The sequence below is a fragment of the Rhinolophus hipposideros genome (genome assembly GCF_964194185.1).
Source record: "Rhinolophus hipposideros genome assembly, chromosome: 4".
NCBI lineage: Eukaryota > Metazoa > Chordata > Mammalia > Chiroptera > Rhinolophidae > Rhinolophus > Rhinolophus hipposideros.
The window spans coordinates 64,280,411-64,292,711 of record NC_138050.1 but is presented as its reverse complement, the minus strand read 5'-3'; positions in this window follow the sequence as shown (position 1 = coordinate 64,292,711).

Here is a 12,301-nt window from a genome sequence, read left to right as displayed (position 1 = left end):
TTCTTCCTGTTTCCTAGCTCTTAGCGCTCACTTCAAAAACTTAGTAAGCCTATATTTGTTTCTCCCTAGAGGTAGTGATAAGCAATGCTTGACTGCGAGGTGTGCACTCCTCTAACACCATTGCCCCAGGAGCCTCCATGCCTGCCTTGGGCAGAGTGAAGCACAGCTCAGAAACTTGCCTGCTCCCCTTTCCCCCTCCACCTTGTGCCCCCACCCCAGCCCTCAACCTCATCAAAGAGTGGAGAGAGCCCGAGAACTAATCTCATCATGTCCACTGCTCCTGTTTTCTTAGAGCACCACAAGGAGCCTCCATGTGGCCATGTCCTTCTTCAACACCTGGACCCTATCCCCAAGAGGACCCTAACCTGACCCCATCATAGATGCCTGCCCTCCACTATGCCCTCTGAATTGGCCACTCCGTAGCAAAAGCCACTGTGTGCTCAGTCTCTTGCTCTAAGCAGATGCCATGTGGTCTGCCCTGAGGATAACACTTCCTGTTAGCCCCCTCTGGTGGTTTTCTCCCTCTCAGCTGTCACAGTCCTGGCCTGGGCTCCTCACTGCCCCTTTCAGACCCTTCCCCCTCTTTATCTTTAAATCCTATGTATCAGACTTTTCCACCACGTCCTCCACCTGGTTGAAGTTTCCTTATACAATGACTCTGCTGTGGTACTACAGCTATGTTAGCTCTGGGGCCTCTTGGGAGGGGCTCTGGTTCAGGCCTAGGTCACCCACTGCCTGTGACCAGCCAGGGACTACCTAGTAGGAGCTACAAAGCTATCTGCAGTTTTTTGCTGCCTGTGCTAAACCTGGAGAAACATGGGAAGTGCCACACCATGAACCAAGGATGTCTGCCACCAGTACTGGGCCTGGGGTAGCTCCACAAAAGGTATGGAGATCTTCTGCCACCTGCTGGCTCCCTTAAAGTTCAGCTGCTGATAAAGCCTCATGTGGTATACGAGTTGGGTGAGGCAGGGTTTCAGGGAGTCATTAGAGTGGGAAGAGTTGTGTTCACCAGGTTAATGTAGATTCTGGTCTGGTACCAGTGCTGAGTGAGCCTGGAATGATTCAAGAAACGTCTCAGAGCACACAGAGGCCAGTTGCTGCCTGCTTGTGGCCCACGGACGCTGATAGTTTTCCAAGAAAGGGTGCAATGCATGCGGGACTGGATACTCACCAGGGAAGTGCCTTTGGGGAGTTGGGTGGTATGGGGTCCTAATGAGTTAGCAGGGTGGAGCCCTGGAGCTCAGCAGACCAATCAGATTCAAATTTGGCCATAAACGTAGGGGGTGGGCTCAACACATTAAAGATGGTGGCAGCCTGCTTGACTGCATAGCAGAAGGATCCCACACAGGGAAAATGGCAACTGTCCTCCAGCCTGGTCTCAAAGCCGCACACCTCAGTCTGCTCCCCATATGCCTCTGACGTCCACCGAGTCACCATCCCTCTGCTGAAGCCCAAGGTGAGTGCCTGGGAGTGAGTGTGTCTGTGCGTGAGCCCTTTAAGAGGATGTCTGCATTTCCCACAGGCTTCCGTCCCACCCGGATGGTTGGAATCCCCACTGTTTCTCATAGCCAAATGTTATGGGGGCTCCTCTTCCCAGCGCCATTACTCCAGACTGGGGAGCCTAGAATTGGGGCTGGGGTCCTCCACTCCACTGGGAGGAACCTCCATGGCTGAGGTATTCCTTCGTATTTTCAACTGCCACATGGAGCTTTGGGACCAGCCGTGTTCACATCTGCAGCCCTCCTGCATACCAGGCTTGACGTGGCTGCTTCTTTATATCCTTAATTTTAAAACTTCTGTTCAGCCAGACTTCAGATGGTTCTGCAGGTTGATTGTTCTATAATTTACTTATAAATTTAATGTGTTCATGGAAGGAAGTAGGCATGGTGTTTATCTACTCTGCTATCTTGGGTCTCCTCCTCTCCACCCATTTTCAATCCATTAGAAAATCGTCCTCTACTACCAAAATATATCCAAAATGTGTCTACTCACTTTTTACACATTGATTCTTAACACTCAGTATTTGGAACATTGCTGCCACATTGAAAGGGTTCCATGATTGTTATTGAATACTAAATACCTTGAGACCACATTGAAGGGGTAACTTATAATTTTATAAATTGAAAACAAATTAAGTGACATGACATCATCAAACCTTTCACAACAATTATTGTGGATGCAGAAGTGAGAGAATTTCATGGTGGGTATAGTTACTATGTCAATATCTTGTCTCCACAGCAATCTCACAGCTTGCTTCATTCACATTATTTTCTCAGCAAAGCAAAAAGTTCATATTTTCCCTTACCCCCTTATCAACTACCATTTATTTTTTAAAGTGGTATACCATTAACTCAGATATACTGACAGACGGGCCTATAAGAACTGTAGATAATTTGCAATATGAAGCCATGTTTACAAAATTTCAACTTTATTTTTGACTACTTAAATTCCAAGTAATCAAATATTTATTATTCAATCTTTACAACCCACTTCCTTCCACACACTCAACCCTTCAAGATGATTAATCAAATGCTTAATTGCATTGATACCCACAAAGGATAGCTCTGCGTGCTTTCAATGTCAGACTGGAGTATGTGTGATAGTACTGATAATCACAAAAGTTACTTTATTTCCCCAGTAGACGTTAAATGGTTTTGTCTCTAACTCAAATGGATACTTTACTACTCCTGGACACTTGACTTATTTTCAGTTTGGGATTATTATGAATACTGTTTTTATGGAATTTTTGTAAATGTCTTTTTTTGTACATGTGTAAACATATACAGGAGTGGAATTGCTGGGTTATAGGGTGTGCCTATGTTCAGTTTTAGTAAGTACTGCTAAAAAGCACTGTATCAATTTATACCACCACCCACAATGTACATGAATTATTGTTAATCCATTTTGTTATCAACATTTGGTAATGTTGGGTTATTCAGTTATTATAGTCCACCTTCTAGGCGTATAGTGGTATCTTGTTTTAGTTTTAACTTGCATTTTCCTGTGGAATAATTTTTTATATGCTTATTAGCCTTTTGGATATCTTCTTCTTTTTTTTGAGATGCCTGCTCACATCTTTTTTTCATGTTTTGCTTGAGTTGTCTGTGCATTTCTTATTAATATGTATAAGTGGTTTAAATATTTAGGATATGAGTTCTTTGTAATGGAAAATAATTACCTTGTTGTGGTTTGCCTTTTCACAATTTTGCCTATTCTTGGATAATACTTTGGAGTGTAGGATATTTGAAGTTGAAAGTCCTAAATATCACATGTAGAAAAACTATGCCAGTAGATACCAAAATATTTGTTTAACTTAGAGCACACACACACACAAAACTTCTATTAATTTGATAGTTTGGTATCATGTTGACCAAATAAATGAATGATTTATTTTATTTTATTTTATTGGGGAATATTGGGGAATAGTGTGTTTCTCCAGGGCCCATTAGCTCCAAGCCATTGTCACCGAATTTAATCTTTAGTTGAATTGAATCAGCAACCTTGTTGAGAGCTTGTGTTCTAACCAACTGAACCATCCGTTCACCAGAAGCTCAGCTGCAGCTCTTCATCTTCAATCTAGTTGTGGAGGGCGCAGCTCACTGGCCCATGTGGGAATTGAATGGGCAACCCTGTTGTTCAGAGTTTGTGTTCTAACCAACTGAGCCATCCGGTTGCCCCTATTTTGACATTTTTGACTAAAATGGTTCAGTTGCCAGTTTGGTTTTGGCATTGTGAAAACAGCAAAGAAACTGAACATGCAACCCTACTTAGAAGAAGAGAGTGATCTTGAAATTGGCTTCTGGCCCAGACATAATTACTCCCAAGATACACCTATTAACAAAATTGGGCTTGATTTCCTTAGTCACCTCTTATTATGATTATAAATTCATCATGTTCCTGGCAGGGACCTGAACTGGGTCCGTTAAGTTTCCTCTGACTCTAATATCCAAAGACTCCCTGCTTCTCAATTCCAGGCAAACCAGCTGATTAATATAATATTAAAATGCAAATAGCGTTAAAATACCACAGACCATAACAGATCATTTAGATTTTATGAAGGAGGCAGGATTATTTTTTAAGTTCCTTTAACTCTAAGAGTTGACATGTATATGTGTATGAATAAATAAACACACATATATCAATATACCATACTTATAGACATACACACATAACACATTTTGTGTGTATATAAATATATAAATATAACCTTAAGAATTAATTAATAATTAAAAGATTTCTGTGAACCAAGTTGCTTTATTGTTTTTTTCGACCTGTACCATTACTAAAGTAACCTAATATTTAATAAAACCTCGAGAGTAACCATCTGTAATTCTACCACTCAGATATTACCAATTTTATCATATTAAGAATTTTTTTAGTCTTTTCAAAATGTTTAATGGAGAAATATGTTTACTGGAAAAATATCTATAAATACATTTTTTCTACCTGTTGCCAAATTTTGTGAAAATTTGGAGATAGCAGTGGGATGATTTAACTTAAAATATAGGTAATGAAATATACTCAAAATTCACTTTGTTAGAGTTTGGGCGTGGGGTGCAATGTCTCAGAGAGCTTTATAGTTGTTCTCCAGAATAACTGATACTGAGGTCAAATACAAGAGATATGACTGCCAATCAGGTAAGTCAGGCCAGGGTCTGTAGAGATGCCATGGTCCAAGCAAGCAATACTATCTTTATACATGGGCCCCAAATCAAAGTCATGAGCAGAGATGACAACACTGAAACTGAGCAGCTTCTTAATTGGGCAGCTCATACAACAGCTCAAAAGCAGTAAGCATTTATTTAGTCAATGGCTGTCAAGGCTTCTGAGAGTCTCTAGGCTACGGGAGGGAGGAGCTGCTTAGTTGCAGAATCACTAAACTAGTTAAAATACTAGCCACGGTCCATAATTAAATTATTATCAGTTCCCTCTCATGACTGAATTTCCCTGGTGGTACTCTTAATGCTTGTTATTTATAAAATGAAGAGTTCTAAATCTTTGGGAGTAGACTTAGTATCAATTCCTCTATCCTCTGCCTCCAACCTATTATTCTTCGTCCCAAAGTAACCAACTTGGACAGTGGGGCACTTGTTTCTAGGATGGAATTTAGATGGGCTGTCCCTGACTTCTCTTACTTAGACTGTCTGAGCCCCATTTTGTCCTTGTTAGGCTTGAAATTTATATAGGGAGTATGTATTCACCTGGGGCTGATACCGTAGTAAACATGGTATACTTTGTGTATTCGAGTTCTCCAGAGAAACAGAACCAATAGAAGAGATGTAGATGGATATAGATATAGATACTATAGATAGAGATATATAGATATAAATGAGATAGAGATAGAGAGATAGATTGTGTGTGTGGGTGTAAAGAGATTTATTAGTAGGTACTGGCTATACAATTATGAAGGCTGAGATGTTCCACCAACTGCCATCTGTAAACTGGAAACCCAGGAAAATCAGTGGTGATTTACACCATTGTAAAGGAAGAGAGCCAATGGTATAGATTCCAGTTCAACTCTGAAAACCTGAGAACCAGGAGTGCTGAGAGCAAGAGACTGATGCCCCAGATAAAACAAACAGAGAGAGAAGGTGAATTCAACCTTCCTCCACTTTTTAGTTCTATTTAGGCCCTCAACAAGTTGGATGATGCTGATGCCCTTTGGGGAGGGCCATCTGCATTACACAGTCCACCAACTCAAATGCTAATTTCTTCTGGAAACACCCTCACAGACACACCCAGAAATAAAGTCTGGGATACCATATATCTGGGTATCCCATGGTCCAGTCAAGTTGACTCATACCTTCATCATGACACTTAGAAAAGATGAAGCAATCCTTTCTTCTCATCAGGACTTGTTATCTACTGTACTTTGCACCTTTAGCCTCCCTGCCCTCGCTCTTGTCACTTTGGTCAATTAGAAGCAAAACTGCTTCTTACCGTTCCATTTCCCCCATGAGTAGTCTATCTATAATAAGGCCTCACTGCTTATTGACACATTTCTCCTGAAATTTGTTTGAAGGAGTGCATCCTAGGTCTGATGGAGTATGGCAGATACCAACTAGGTCTGCAACTCTCACTTCAGCTTTTACAGGCTGAGATCTTGGGCAAGTCGCTGCACCTCGCTGTACTTCAGTCTCTTCCGGAAACTAGAGATAACATTAGTATCCACTTCACAGGGTTGTTGTGAGCATTTAATGAGTTAGTAGATGTGTCTGACACATAGTAAATGTTCAATAAATATGAACTATCTTTTATTCCAACTCAACTACTATTTCTTATTAGGAATATAGTTCATGACAAATAGTGAATAATGCCCTAGTCCTACTGATCAATGTGAAGTTACTTCTGATCCACTGAGATTTTTAATGTAAGCATACATATTATTTGAACTCTAAGTAGTAAGTATGACTTTTGCATCTATTTGGTTAGAAAAACCCTAACCCTCCATTGAGCACCTATATTATTTTTGAAATCCCAAATCTGTAAGATCACTCAAAGAGGGTTTTTTTAAAACATAATAGCTAAGAATAAGGCAAATGACAATTCACATATAATTGTGTACTCAAAGATAATCATAATTAATATTTTAGTGCATCAGAGTACAGGCTTCTTTCTAGACACATGGGTATTAGTCATGATAATTAAAGTTTGCTGCTACAGCAGACAAGCCCTTAAATCTCAGAGACTTAAAACAACAATGGTTCATGTCTAATCTCCCAAAATTCAGTGCGAACCAGGCAGCCCTTTGCCATCTCATACCACCTTTTGGAACATTTGTCCTCCAATGTAAAAAACTTGAGAGCTAGAAGAAATGGAGGAGAATATATTGAAAGTGCAGTTGAAGCTGAGAACAATGAATTGATAACTGACATAATTAGTCACCACAGTTGGGTTTTCTTTGCAAGATTTTTTTTTCTTACTCATTTAATTTCTTAAATGGTTACTAGGTCTGACAATTAAGTTTGTGAACTTGTTGCAACGAGGATGTTAACCTTTTTTGATATCAAAGGGATTATTCATATGAATCTGTACCAACTGAACAAACAGTTAACCAAGTTTACTATTTCGAAGTGCTGAAAAGGCTGCATGAAAAACTTAGATGACCTGAACTTTTCACCAATAATTCATGGCTCTCTCATCACTACAATGCATCAGCTCACACAGCACTGTCTATGAGGGAGTTTTTAGCCAGTAAACAAATAATTGTATTGGAACACCTTCTCTACTCACCTGGTCTGGGCCCCAATGACTTCTTTCTTTACCTGAAGATTTTGAAAGGAAGACATTTTGATGACATTCAGGACATCAAGGACAATATGATGACAGCTATGATGGCCATTCCAGAAAAGTTCCAAAATTGCTTTGAAGGATGGACTAGGTGCTGGCATCAGTGTGTAGCTTCCCAAGGGGAATACTTCAAAGGTGACCGTAGTGATGTTCACCAATGAGGTATATAGCATTTTTTCTAGGATGAGTTGGTGAACTTAATTGTCATACCTCGTAGAAGATTGTTTTTGAGTCAGTATTTTTAGTTTAAATCTTTTCTATGAATTTGTCTATTTCATCTAAATATTCATATTTGGGGCATAAAATCTCATTACAGTATCCTTTTATGAAAGGAAAAAAGAAAATGATCCCTTTGTGCTATACTCTAGATAATTTATTCTACTTTATCTTCCACTTGAGTAATTCTCCCTCTTGATATTTCTAACTTGCTGTTAAAGCCATCAATTATTTCTAAATGGGCTGATTTCTTTTTAACTTCTGTCTGGTTACTTTTCAAATGTAAAATGTTACAGTTTTCTGTTTTTGTAGGTATCTTGAAGCTTATCTGGCATTTCTTTATAATTAGCCTAGTTGTTTTACAATCTGTGTCTAATTGTGTCCAAAATGTATGAGGCCTTTTAAGATATTTTGTGTTTGATTCTGCTGGTTTTCCTCATGAAGACTAATTCTCTAGGGTATCTGCTTATCTTTGGTTATGTGTTATATTACATGAGAAAAATTATTTGTCAGAATTACTTGAGGCATATAGTAAATGTGCTTCCCTCCAGAAAGAATTTACTTTTACTTCTCCAAGGGTTACTATAATATCATGACCTCCTTAAACCAAATCCAGGCTTTACATTACCTGTATAACCAAAGGATTGAAGCTAGTATGAAATTCCCCACAGGCTTTGCCATTTTTATTTGCCCTTATCTTTGAGTAGATGGCCATTTGGAGTCTCAGGGCTAATTTTTTGAGATGATGGAGAGAGTTGGCCGCAGAGAAGTTCCCGTAGCACGCTCCATCTGTACAGACCCTGGGATTCCTTTTAATCTCTTCCCACTTAGAATTCCATCAAAAATAAGATTCCAATATATTGGGATTGCCAAATCCTCAGGACAAAAGAGACTTCCATGCTTCCTTAACTTTGGAGGTACTCATTTATTTATTATTCGTTTAGAACTTTTAATACGATACCTTAAGAGTTAATCCAATTTTTTTAGCTCTTTTCAGCAGCCAATGCAAATAACAGAATGAAACATTCCTTGGCTATATTTGGGGACAAAATTTAAATTTGCAAGAATATTAAATAAAATAAAGGTTTAAAATACATTTTTGCTTTGTTGTGTTTTGTTTTATTTTGTTCGTTTGTTGTGGATCACTTGATATTCTATACCTGGTCAAAACACTCCTTCCCTATTTCTCATCAACTCCTCCACTCTCCACTTCATATACAGACATGTGTACAAACATATATTTATTTCCAGTTACTGTTTTTCTGTGAATGTATGAAAAGAATTGATATATATATATATATATATATATATATATATATATATATGCATATATATATACACATATGTATATATATAAATAAATAGTATCACTTGGATCTATTCTCTTTGCCTTTTATATTTTTCTTATAGTCATTACTTGTGGGGGGATTTGTTTGTTTGTTTGTTTTGTTTTTTGCTCTAGGAGGATTTCTCCAGCGGTTTGTCTAATTTCTTGATTTCCTATTCATTTTGCTTTTTTAGGACCTCTACTATATTTGTCTTTTTAGTACAACAACGTCCCTCTGAGAGTCATCTTCCCTGCTCTCAATTCTTTTTTCTTTTTCATTTATATAATATCTTAGGGAATCATATTGAGAACATAAATTAGATTTGAAAAACTGTTTTCTCCTGGATTTTGCTTGGTGCATAATCTGTTTCATCACAGAATGTTTCCTCTGATATCTTAGATGCTGCACTTCTTTTGAACTACAGGATTTTTTCCTATGTAATATTTTCTTTGTTTTCTTACCCTTTCAGATGTTTATATACATCCTGTTGTGCCGCTCAAACAACGCCTTGGAAATGTATATATTGAATATGTGTTTATATATTCAAATATTTTTATCTTTAAAAAGGGAGAATCTGTCTATCTATCTATCTATCTATCTATCTATCTATCTATCTATCTATCTATCTATCTATCTTATATTTATCTAACTACCTACCTACCATTTATCTTATGTTTTTGCCTAGGTATAATTTCATCTACCTGTTAAGAGAGTTTTTCAGGAGAGAATCCCACTGCTTGTTGAGCAACTTCTTGGCTGTTTTTGCGACTGCACTGATCTCACCAGCAGTGCCTGCTACTCAATAAGCACTGGCTCCATCCTCGTGATCTCTGGGGTTGCAAAAACAGTTTCTTTCCCCAAACGACCAAATCAGGTTTTGCTCACGCTGAACATTTCTGATGATGTCTACCAAAGCCCACCACTAAAGAATATTTCTCCTGTTCACTTCACGCATATTCTCTGTACAGTGCTCCCCGTCCCTGCAGGTCCCCTCTGGAAAGTCCACTGTAATCTCTTCCCTCTGGTGAGACTTTCACAAAAAGCAGGAAGAGTTGAGGCCTTTTGTTTTCAGCTCTTCAAACATTTTTTAGGCAAGAAAATATTAAGGGCTTTGCTATGTGCTTGAAATGGGAGAAATAAAATATACAGGAAGCAAAATAAAACTTAATAGCTCAAGAAGCATATGTTGTTATAAGGTATCTGATTACCAAAATATAGCAAATAGAGGTCATGTTTAAATACATATTGCTTGAAACAAAAAAGGAAATAAGAAAAGAAACATACAGAAAGAAAGTCAGTTATTCCTTTCCTTCAGGGAGCCCTTTGACCAGTATTAGGCCTGGCGACTGTTTTATTTCGCCTGTTAAAAGAAATCAAAGCAAATGAGCACATAGTTATTTTTCAACTATGTGTGCTAAGTGTGATGAAGAAAATACTTTCACCAAATGTATCAAGTTATTCTATCACCATGATGATATTGTACTTTGTAAAATCGGCATACTTCCTTAAAAATAGTATGTGTAGAATTTTTACGTATCAGGTTTCATTTTATGTGTACTTGATAGTTTACTTTAAAAGCTTTGTGAAGAATTACTTTCTGAAGTTTAAAAGAAACAAACAAAAATCTTGGCAACTCTGAAGTACTCAAGAATTTGAGTTTTACTCACTGAATGGGTGTGTAAGTTATGACAAAATAACAAAATTGAATAATTGTATTGAAAGTCAGGGATCACCTGTGTATTTTTGGACATTACAGTGGGAATGTGGGAAGATTCAAAGTGCAACAGTGAATCAAAATTTTAATGTGGCTCTGCCATCACCTTTCAAAGCTGTAGGAAATAAAGAGGTCATTAGGAAAGACAATAATACTGGACAATACCAAAGATGCCCACCTGCTTCTTAAGTACTGGATTAGAACTCTCAAGAACATATTATGGCATTGCGTCTACCTCATATTGAAGTTAATAAGAGACATTAATAAGAGACATCTTCCTAAAAATTATTTGAACACTTGTCTATACAATTTAGGATGTTCCTATAGAAGTGTAAGAGGCAATAGATGCTTTCATCTTGAAACCATGGCCAAATCTAATGCTGCCCATCTATGAGACAGAATAGGAAAGGAGGAAGCTAAGTTGAAACTAAGTGCATCTATTCAGCTGTGGTAAGCCATCTTAAATAGCTTTACCAAACAAGTTGGACAAATTTTTGAGATGGTAAGCTACTAGATTATTTTTAAGTGGGAGCATGCTCTTTTTGGCTCCTTAAATTTTGTTGAAAAGTGTAAGAAGCTCAGTTTATCACACGGGTAATTGGAAACTGCCAGTTCAATCTTGTAGATCTGAAAAATTTTGATTATTCAGTGCAACTCCTGGTACCCAATGCATGATGAAGAGGACCCATATATCTGAAATACACAGCCTCCAATCCAAATATTGAACCATGAAAAGTGTGAATAATTATTGGCATGATCTTCATGATCAGAAAAGTTAATAAGGTAATAAGAAAGTTTCAGTGCATAACAATAATAACTGCCATTTACTGAATGAATGCTTTATAAAAGCTTAACATTTGTGGTCCTTCACATTTTTCCCCTCATTTAAGCCTCATAACAACCTATTACAAAATGGGAGATTGAGATTTAAAAAGATTAGAAATTGACGTTAGGTCATATAGTGAGCATGTATCAAAGCAGGGATTTGAACCCACATTTTTCTGATTCTAAAGTTGGCGTCTTTTTCAATTAAATCATATTGCCTCGTGCATGGGCATTCTATGTAAGGATCTCTTTTACTACAGTACATTTACATTTGAGGTTTTTATTTTCTCGCCTTGAGGTGGATATTTAAAAAGGGTAAAAGGCTGTGCATAAGGAATTTTGACATAATATCAATCTATCATACTACACACCCTTAAGATAAAGTCACACTACGTTTAAGGAAAATATTGAGCATGTTTTAGTTTAAAATGTACAATGAATCTGTAATAATTTTGAATGTGTAAGAACTGACGAATGCTTTGAGTTTTAAGAGTTAGCAGTTGTCTTTTGTGCAAGATAACCGATTCAATAATATTTACCTTCCTGTGACTCTAACTGTGCCTCAGGAGAAAACTAAGTCAATGAGAGATCTTCCCCAAGCCATGGGGAAGAGAAACTGCAGGATCAAGTGGTGTGTTAGACACATTTTACACTGTCTTGTAAGAGCTGATGAATAAATTTTCAGGGATTTTTGTGAGCAAATTAAATGCAGCCCTTATTAAAAATCAAGTTATACAGTCTTATAATTAAATTACATTAAAAATAAAGGTGTCACTTCCTAATTATTTTATTACACGTTAGTGTTATCTATGGTCTTACAGTTATTTCTATTGTATCTCTATGATACAAATATTACGTATTGCTCTGCTAGTGCACACTTCCTCCCAATTCTGCATTCAGCAACATTGCATCAATAGTCTGAAAT